Source organism: Helianthus annuus, chromosome 15 (assembly GCF_002127325.2).
Source record: "Helianthus annuus cultivar XRQ/B chromosome 15, HanXRQr2.0-SUNRISE, whole genome shotgun sequence".
Lineage (NCBI taxonomy): Eukaryota > Viridiplantae > Streptophyta > Magnoliopsida > Asterales > Asteraceae > Helianthus > Helianthus annuus.
In genome coordinates, this window is record NC_035447.2 from 49,826,443 (window position 1) to 49,837,589 (window position 11,147).

An 11,147-nucleotide genomic window follows, 5' to 3' on the forward strand; every position below is an offset into this window, starting at 1 on the left:
TCTAAAGGGTGCGATCCAATAGACGCGTCTCTTCACGAACGGGTGCGTCTCTAGAATATGTGGATGAGAATGAATCTTGAAGAGGTGTGTCCATAAACCAAAAGTCATGTCCCTTTCCTTCTTGTGGCTGCCGATCGCGAACAGACATGTCTCTAAGGAGACATGTCTTTTACTTTAGTGAAGCGGTTATAATCTTTCAGTTTTACATCTTCAGTCCCCATACTTTGTAACCGCCATCTAACTACTTTAAACTAATACATAATCAACCCTTGTACTTGAGGATGTATATGATTAGTGATTTCATTCACCCCCCTAATCATGAACATCCTTGAGTTGTGTAGCTCTTAAACTCCAAGTATCTGACGTTTCACATGGATCTTCTTATTCACCAATCTTGCTCCTCACGAACCTTGTTTCACTTGAACTCGCTTCACACGAACTTGATCGCACTTGATTTGTATCACACGAACCTTTTCTTGTGTAGTTGTCTCAACACGAACTTCACCCGGTCTTGATTAACTTGCCCACTATCATATCACATGACTTGCATCCATCTCGCATAGATTTTGGATAATCTAACTCACTTAGATTTTCTTGCGGTTGTATCACACAACAATCCTTCTTCTGACCCAGTCATAGGATTACTTGTTTCCTTCATACGTGTGCCTTCTTCTTGGTCTATCACAGATTTAGTCTCGTCTTCATAGTTGTTTCTCACAACGGGTTCTTCATTATTGATTGCTTCCCTCACGGATTCTTCGCTTTGATCTGATCCATTCACTGGACTGTTTTATCATACCTTTCACAGGTTATCTCCGCATCACACGGTTCTTCCCCTTGATCGTATCACACGACCAAGTTTCACGTTTCTATTTCTCTTCAGCGTCTAGGCACATCAGAAGTGCCGGTTCATCATCATCTTCTTCTATTTCGACCAATAGTGTCTCACTTTCTTTGGTTTTCTTGGTTGGGCATTCACTGTATTACTTTCTTTCCATTTTCTGCATTCGCTGCATCACCGTGTTTCTTTGCATTCACTGCATCTACAATTGTCTATTCCGCATAGCACTTTGTTTCTGATTGAATAAACCTTCGAGCCTTCACTTGGTAATTCTAGATTCTTCGAACACACTTCGAATCACTCGAATGATTCCATCTTTACTCGCTTCTTCTTCACGATCGACTCACTCAATTTTCTTTTTCCCAATTGAATCGCTCAATTTTTTTATACTATGAATTTGGCCTTCAAACCTTCACCCACGAATAAAACTGATCGCGTATAACCACCGGATTAAATTTTGATTCTTCCTGGCACTCTAACTTAGAATTCTAAAATTTCCTGACCACCAATACGAACCATTGCACTCGTAAAATTCAATTCCCTTGAATTCAACAAACTCTCAAATCTTTAACCCGCGAATAACCACAACGCGTATTAATTGAATTCCTGACAATCTAATTCGCACTATAACCCCGAAATCAAAACCCTAGATTTCGAACAGAACCCTGGTTCGACAACCTTGAACCGAAAAAACTATATCTTGCGAATTGAAAATTTAGAATGATGAAACCTGATCGCGAATGACTTCCCGCCGATTCGTTGCCTTGCGATTCCCAATGCCTAGAGCCTGACGCTCTGATACCAATTGTTGGCCCCAAAATGGATCTTGATCTCTAGACAATTGAATAACTTGAATATAAACTGAATATCTGAATACATGAAATGTTGAGAGTGATTTACAAATGAGAAATCTATCCCTATTTATAGTTTCTAAAGGGTGCGATCCAATAGACGCGTCTCTTCACGAACGGGTGCGTCTCTAGAATATGTGGATGAGAATGAATCTTGAAGAGGTGTGTCCATAAACCAAAAGTCACGTCCCTTTCCTTCTTGTGGCTGCCGATCGCGAACAGACATGTCTTTTCCTTTAGTGAAGCGGTTATAATCTTTCAGTTTTACATCTTCAGTCCCCATACTTTGTAACCGCCATCTAACTACTTTAAACTAATACATAATCAACCCTTGTACTTGAGGATGTATATGATTAGTGATTTCAGATTATACAGTTGGGGTGAATGATATGAATCATGTTGAAAATGTGTCGATGCAGCACTCATTTTCCAATTTAAAGGTCCTTTATGTTCATAATTGTAAAAGGTTGACATACCTCTTCACAGTTGGCATGGCAAGTGGTTTGAAGAAACTGGAGCGGCTCGAAATCTCCAAGTGCCCCTGTTATGAGAACACTCGTTGATGAGGATTATACAGTTGGGGTGATTAGATTCCCAAAGTTGAATTATTTATCTCTAGATGTTCTACCAAGCATGGTAAGCTTGTGTCGAACTGTGATTGAGTTACCAGAATTGGTAGGGTTGAATCTTTGTTTCCTTCCCAACTTCACGAGTATTTTTCCTGACAAGGGTAATCCATGTGCGATACAATCCTTATTGAACAAAAAGGTACATGCATTATTTTGACCTTTATATCTAAAGCTAAAAATAAATTATAATGGCCATATGCAGTTTACAAATCTTACAAGGCTTAATTATTGTGTAGGTTGTGATACCAAAGTTGGAGAAACTACGTATTTATGATATGGAGAACTTGAAGCAGATATGGCCGTGTGAGATTTCAACTGATGAGAAAAATAACGTTTCTGGGTTGAGAATGATCATTGTGGAATGGTGTTTAGGCCTTATCAATCTTTTTTCCAAACAACCCATTGCCAACGCTGAATAATTTAGAAGTGCTTGAAGTTAAATGGTGTAGTCCCATTGAAGTAATATTCAACATCGACTTTGAAAATGTTAGTGAAATGGAGGGATACATTAGCAGATTAAGAAGCATTCAAGTTGAATATACAGAAAATCTAAAAGAGTTGTGGAGGATGAGAGGTGTAAATAAGTCTAATATCCTCATCAATGGCTTTCAAGCTGTACAAAGCATTTCTGTAACATATTGCAAGAGCTTTGAAAGTATATTCACACCTGTCACAGCCAATTTTGATCTCAGTGCGCTTACATAGTTCAAAAAGGTATTTCATGTCATCCAGCTGTCAAATTTGATTGAATAAAGTATTAATGCCACATCTTAATTTTCACACATTAAAATATCACAAATGCTTTCGGTTTCTATTTGTTTCCTTTTCTACTTTCTTTACCAATACCAAATCACAATCAATAATTTACCTATATATACCTATATATTAATAACACAACTAAATGAGCAATAACACACATAGGGATAAACAAATAATACCGGATGTTGGTATCAAATTTACCAAACCGAATACATTTTCGGTACCGACTTTTAACATTTTCGGTACCGGTTTTTACTCTGAAATACTGGTATCGTACCGTTGCCGTACCATGTATATTCGGTACCGGTACCCACTTTTGGGGGTTTTCGGTACCAAACTCATCCCTAACATCACCTTTGAGCTCATGCCACGTAGCAACGCAAGTAATTGCACTGTTTAGATTGATTTTCATACACGTGGTAAGTAAATTGTATTTCGTTTGAATGAGGTTTTATATACATAACTTCTTTTGTTTTCTTTTTTGTCTTTTTCTATAATGAATGAATTGTAACATGTAAAAAACTAATTATAAATCCTACCCCACCCACCCCCACCCCATTCTCTCTCTCTCCCTAAACCTCTTTACACACACACTCTCTCTCCAAACCTCTCATCTCTCTCTCTCTCTAAATCTGATTGGATCCTCACGACATCACTATGGAACCATGGTGTACTACCGCAGCCAGAGACCTTTGTTGACCCTTGTCCACCATCGCACCTCATCATTCCAATGTAAACCCAGTCACCGCAGCATTGGCCACCGTTGCCAACACCCTCAACACCGTCCTCCGCCGTCAACACAGATATTAAACTTAGATATTTTGTGAATTATGATATTGATTTTGGCATGTGATGGTTGGAATTTCGGTGAGGGTGTCGTGATGGTGGTGGCCTGGTGGTGGCCAGAAGTAGAGGTGGTGATGAAGTCCGTTAGCGGTGGTTAATGATGGCGCCTGGTGGCCGGAAGCAGAGGTGGTGGTGAAAATGGGATTACGGTGGTGGCGTTGCATTTGGGCTTCGATCGGTGGTGATGGTGTGGTGTTAGTGGGGTGGTGACTGAGTGGTGGTCTGGTGGTGACGGTGTTGGTGGGCTGGTGATGGTGGTGACTGAGTGGTGGTGTGGTGATTGTGTATGCATTAATAACTTGTACCAAACTTTATGTGTTGTAGGTTAGCTAAAAGCCAAAAGTGCTTCTCATCTTTTAATGTTACATGCAGATTAATGTCATGTCAGAAGTGGATGATTACATTCCAGATGTCACATACCCATCTTCTCTTCTCCACACCTGTCCTCACCTTCAACATCTTAAGTTAGATTCTGATGAAAGAGTGGGGGAGGTGGTGTTTGATATGGATAGTTGATGTGTGTAAAATGCAACATATAAATCACATCAATTAAGGCATAAAACTAACCCTTTTTAAGTACTAATGTTGGAAAAAGAGTGTTTTTGTCTTCCTTTTGTATTTTCAGGATGAAATGAGCTCAAAATCACAAAAGAAGCAAAAAGACAGCTAATTCTACCATAAATACAAGAAAAGGAACAAAAGTGGACTGCCCGGACCCTCAACGGCACCTCCCAAGGCAAAGGAGAAGAAACAGAGTCTGAACACGCCCCGTGTCCAGCGAACACGGGGGCGTGCCCAGGAAGCAGCAGAAAAGACAAACCAGTAGAAGCTTCCATTGCCCACCACGGGGCCGTGTCCAGCGAGCACGGGGGCGTGGTGAAAGTACAGCAGGCGCATTAATTGTAATTCGCAATTACAATTAATGAGGAGAGAGAGTGTCAGGCGGGCACGGGGCCGTGTCCAGCCTTCTGTTCAGCCTATAAATAGAGGAGCTTGGCTTCATTCTCTCTCATCCCTTGGCACACCACCTCTCTCACACCTCATTCACCACCCACCACCACCATAACACCATCATCCACCACCATCATCCATTGTCCATCGTAGAGTGTGTGAGTCGTCTCGGGATCCAAGATTGATCGTAAGAGTTCTTGACAATCAAGGCCATGTTTGCCTAAGTCTCTTACATCACTTGGTGAAGACAAGTGTTTAGTATAATACTTTTTATTTTTAATCTTTTGCACTTTTTATTTGGTTTTGTATTAATGACTTTAATAACTAGTTACTTATGTTGAAGGTGATCTTTCCTTGTCGTTTGTCCGTGGTGTCTTGGCATTATTTTACTGTCTATATAAAATAAAAGATTTTCACCATTCATATCTCCACGGTCTATATGGAGGTATGTTGGCTACCTGGTCGGGGGTTAAGGGAACGGTTTGGTAAAGGTCTTGCCCTTGTTCAGCGTTTAGAGGTCCTGCTTGGGACCTGGGTCAAATTTAGTAGGATCTCCTTCAATGCCCATAGGTATTGGATGGCGGGGATCCAAACTCTTTGACCCCCTCATAAGTTAACTACTATTAATACTATAACCCGGCTATTTAGGACGTATCCCTGCTGACTCAGACTACTTAGCCGAGGGTAACGTCACCGCCAAAAGCGGGGCCTACCACAATTTGCATTAATAACTTAATTCATTATCTTCCAATAATCCGACCCTTTAGGATTGTATCCTTGCTGACTCAAACTACTGGGTTGAGGGTAACGTCGCCTTCAAAAGAGGGGCCTACTACAATAACTAAGATAATCTCTTAAACAAGTGCAAAAGTGCGAAAATAATCAAAGGTTATACTAATACACGTGTCGGATCCAAGTGATTCATCTTGTCTATCTGTTTTTATTTTATTTTTATTTTCAGCATTTAGTTAGTTTTTATTTTTCTTAGTTTAAAAAACATTTTTCTCACTTTTTGATTTGATTAGACGTTGAGGATAAACCGGTATTAAAAGCTCTTGTGTCCTTGGACGACCTCGGTATCTTACCAACAATATACTACGTCCACGATGGGTGCACTTGCCCATATGTGTGTTTAGTGTTAGTGAATATCGTGTTTTATAAATTTAAAACTTGGCTAAAAGTGTAAAAAGGGCTTAAATATATATATATATATATAAAATATATACACACTGACACGCATCAAGTTTTTGGCGCCGTTGCCGGGGACACAAGGATTTTAAGAAAGTTAGGAATCAACGGCCTAATCATATTTTTTATTTTTCTTTAATTTTTTAGGATTTTTCTTAGATTTTCAGCTTCTGCAGAGCTCAGCACGGGGTCGTGCCTGGTCGGACACGGGCCGTGCTCAGCAACGTTACTGGCAGTTTTTTGTTTTTCAAGTTACAGAAGGCTGACCACGGGGCCGTGTCGGTGCAACACGGGGCCGTGTCCAACTTCCAGTAACTGGGATCTGAAAAACAATCACTGTAATTCCAACCACGGGGCCGTGTTCGCTCAACACGGGGCCGTGGTGAACCTTCTGACCAACATTCTTTTTTGTTTTTATTGCAGGACTTGGAACCCGACGCCATCCTCATGTAGTGTATGAGCTCCAGTTCCAATAAAGACATAAAGGAACCGCTAGAAGAACCCGAACGCTTTCTCAGAAAAAGATTAAAAGCCAAAAACCAAGAGAAGGTTTCGGGTGATCCACCCCCAATGGCGGACCAACGTACCCTTATGGATTATCTACGGCCCACCGTAGGTAATCTAGGCGCCGCTATCAATGCTCCGAATGTCGAAGCCAATAACTTCGAACTTCGACCGCATTTGATACAAATGCTCCAAAACTCCGCAACCTTCCACGGGCTTGCGGACGAGGATCCTCATCTACATATAACTAATTTCTTAGAAATATGTGATACCTTTCGGATCAATGGAGCATCAAACGACGCCATCCGCCTCCGTATGTTTCCATTCTCACTAAAAGACCGAGCGAAAGCTTGGCTCAACACCCTCCCAGCTGGATCAGTAAACACCTGGGATGAACTAGCCCAAAAGTTTCTATATAAGTATTTACCTCCTTCTAAAACTGCTAAATTAATGGCTGAAATTAATACATACTCACAAGAGGACGGGGAATCCTTATATGAAACATGGGAAAGGTTCAAGGAGCTATTACGCAAGTGTCCCCATCACGGCCTCGCAATATGGCAACAAGTATCCACTTTCTACAATGGATTATTGCCACACACTAGGCAGACACTTGATTCTAGCTCCGGGGGACTTTTAGGTAATCGACGCCCACACGAAATATATAATCAGATTGAGGAAATTGCTCAAACCAATTTTCAATGGCACACTCCCCGGGGAAATAAGTCTATCGCCCCGGGCGCCCATAAGGTCGACGAAAGCACCTCTTTACAAGCCCAAATCGAGGCCCTTTCTTCAAAAATAAAAAAATTAGAAATGACAAAAACAGTCTCGGTTATGGCTTGTGAAGGGTGTGGTGGGTCACATGAAAACTGGAGTTGCATGAAAGAAACGGACGATCAACAAGAAATGGTAAACTACATTGATAATAGACCTAGGCCGTCGGGTCCTCCAACGGGAACTTACAACCAAGGATGGCGAAATCACCCAAACCTTGGTTGGAGGGAAACCGGCAATAGTAGTAACCAACAAACCCAACGAACAAACTTTCAGCAATCAAGAAATGAGTCACAAAATTTCACTCAACAACGACGAGAAAGGCTCGAAGATACTCTATCTCGCCTCGTCTCTGACACTGATAAGAAAAACTCGGAAAGATTTCTACAATTAGAATCTAATTTTAGGAATCAACAAGCTAGCATTCAAAACATAGAAAAACAAATAAATCAACTAGCACAAAATTTTTCCGAGAGACCGCAAGGCGCATTACCTAGCAATACCGAAACAAACCCAAAGGCGCAAGTTCACCTCATCACACTACGAAACCGCACCGTAGGGCCTGCAGAAGTACCTCCACCAACGGAAGAAACAACGCCAACACATCTGCAGGAAAAGAATTCTCCCCCATCACCAGAGCCTACCAAGGCTCCTCGAGTTCCGTACCCCGGTAGGTTAATTCGTCAAAAGACCAATGAGCAGTTCGCAAAATTCGAAAGTCTGTTAAAACAATTGCATGTCAATATTCCTTTTATCGAAGTCCTAACCCAAATGCCCAAATACTCTAAATTTATGAGGGACTTCCTTACACATAAAAAGAAAATTGAAAATTTGCAATTAGTTAATTTAGGCGAAGAATGCTCTGCCCTCATACTCAATAAACTACCCCAAAAGAAAATCGATCCCGGAAGTTTCACGATTCCATGCTCAATAGGGGAATCACCAGTTCGCAATGCCTTGGCCGACTTAGGGGCTAGCATTAACCTCATGCCCTCATCGATGTTCAAAAGGCTTGGCTTGGGAACCACGAGCCCTACAAAAATAAGCATACAACTCGCTGATCGATCAGTCAAGTTCCCACAAGGTGTCATCGAGAATGTCTTGGTAAGGGTAAGCAGATTCGTTTATCCAGTTGACTTTGTCATACTCGACATGGAGGAAGACACCGAGGTCCCCCTTATCCTAGGAAGACCCTTCCTTGCCACAGCACAAGCAGTGGTAGACATGAATGACGGGACACTGACTTTGAGATATGGGGACGATGAGGTGAAGTTCGGAGTTGGGAAGAAAATAGAGGACGACGACCCGGTCAATTACATGAAGGTTATTGATTCAAGCTTGGATGCCGCTCTCCGACGGTGTAACTTGGGAAGCAAGGCACTCCACTCAGAAGATATATAACCGGGAATCGGGTCTAGCCAAGGACCCTTATAAACGTGGCGCACCACGGAGGCATTCCGCGGATCTATCCTTAGTTTAGTTTAGTTTAATCTTTTAGTTTTTGCAGAATAAAACACACTCATGGTGGTAATGGATGAAAAAGGGAACGAGGAAAATGGAACCATGCACGAAGAACAGAGCAACCCGACAAAAATCTCCATCACAGAAGGCTCAACACGGGCCGTGCCCAACCAACACGGCCCCGTGCTGAGCCCCTGCAGAAAATCACCCAGTTCAGGTAACTGGACACGGGCCGTGTTCAGCGGACACGCCCCCGTGTCCAGGCTTCTGTTTCAATTCTGAAATTTTTGTTACTGGCACTTGACCACGGGGCCGTGCCCGGTGAACACGGGGCCGTGTCCAGGATGCCAGTAACATAAATCTTTGCTTTTTAACCCACTTTTATACATTCTAATCAACCAAAAACATTATTTTTGGACACATTGAGGACAATGTGTAATTTAAGTGGGGGGGGGATGCTAAAACCTTGAAATTTTGCAAAATCCTAAACACAAGCCTTACACAAAACTCTATTGGAACCGCTAAACACCCCAAATTTTTTTCAAAAACTTTTTCATTTTTTTTTACTTGTCTTAGTTTAAGTTGGGAATAACAAGTTCTAAAAAGGTTATATTTTTACAAGTTTACAACCGATAGCGTCGTGATAAAAAAGGAACCAACATAAGAAAATTATGAAACGGTATAACAAGTCTAGTTAAAAATTCGATTATATATGCTTGGTCACATTAAAAAACCATTCCCACAAAAGTGAGTTTTGAGCCTTTATTGAGCATAAAAATACACATATTTAGATTAAATGCTCATTTTTCATTTCTTGTGTGAATAGCCGCTCGGTCCTTACAAAACTAGAACTTGCCACGACAATACATTCCCGGTCCTTACCAACTTAAACCCAAGTAAGTAAATGATGGAGGCATTAGGACTAACCATTTTTTCTTTCAAAACCATTATTTTTCATTTTTTTTACCTACCCAAAATCCCCCTAGATAGCCCCTTTGAGCCTAAACCTTTCATTTCATTACCCCAAAACCCTTTTTACCCACCAAAGAACCTTTTTATTTATTTTTATTTTAGTAACAAGTTCGCTTTTTCGTAAACTCACCTTTTTATGTGACGACTAAAAAAAATAAATAAATAAATAAATAAAATAAATAAATAAATAAATTTGATGATGAAGTCAAAAACAAACAAAAGCTATAAAAGCTTGTTTGGAGAAATACTTCAAAATAAAAAGTCACTAAAAACAAGGTACTTCACGAAAACCGACGCTTGTTACGATTTTCGCCCTTTTTACTAACCACTAACCAACCACCCACCTTTAAACCCAAGCCTTCACCCAAAAAGTCCTCTTGATATTTACAAAGGTAAAAAGTTAAAAAGGAGGAGGATTGATTGCTTGGCAAGCCTATGGAAGACGTGAGTTCCGTGCCGCTCTCGAGTGATTCACTAAAATATACACCTTCGGCCGAGTGTTGAGTGATCTCCCGTGAGGTATGTGAACTTGTATATAAATGGAATTTTAATAAGGCATGCTATGCCCAAATAAGTAATTCATCTTATGAAAAGTTCAAAATAAATCATAACGAATAGGATTGTAAATAAATAAAAATAAAACCTATAAAAACCTTGGATTCCCGACACTCTAGGACAAGCTAAAAAACTTCTCTTCTACCTATTCCATTTGGGAGTGTAAGCCACATTTAAAGAGTTTTGCTTGAGGACAAGCAAAAGTTCAAGTGTGGGGGTATTTGATGTGTGTAAAATGCAACATATAAATCACATCAATTAAGGCATAAAACTAACCCTTTTTAAGTACTAATGTTGGAAAAAGAGTGTTTTTGTCTTCCTTTTGTATTTTCAGGATGAAATGAGCTCAAAATCACAAAAGAAGCAAAAAGACAGCTAATTCTACCATAAATACAAGAAAAGGAACAAAAGTGGACTGACCGGACCCTCAACGGCACCTCCCAAGGCAAAGGAGAAGAAACAGAGTCTGAACACGCCCCGTGTCCAGCGAACACGGGGGCGTGCCCAGGAAGCAGCAGAAAAGACAAACCAGTAGAAGCTTCCATTGCCCACCACGGGGCCGTGTCCAGCGAGCACGGGGGCGTGGTGAAAGTACAGCAGGCGCATTAATTGTAATTCGCAATTACAATTAATGAGGAGAGAGAGTGTCAGGCGGGCACGGGGCCGTGTCTAGCGGACACGGGGCCGTGTCCAGCCTTCTGTTCAGCCTATAAATAGAGGAGCTTGGCTTCATTCTCTCTCATCCCTTGGCACACCACCTCTCTCACACCTCATCCACCACCCACCACCACCATAACACCATCATCCACCACC

At 41.2% G+C, this 11,147-nt stretch overlaps 1 non-coding gene across 1 annotated transcript; it reads right to left on the minus strand.

The window, feature by feature from the left end:
* Positions 1–7,013: 7,013 nt before the first annotated feature.
* On the minus strand, positions 7,014–7,120 carry LOC118487776. Its single transcript, XR_004882719.1, has one exon. It is a non-coding gene; the product is annotated as a small nucleolar RNA R71 (small nucleolar RNA).
* Positions 7,121–11,147: the final 4,027 nt, after the last annotated feature.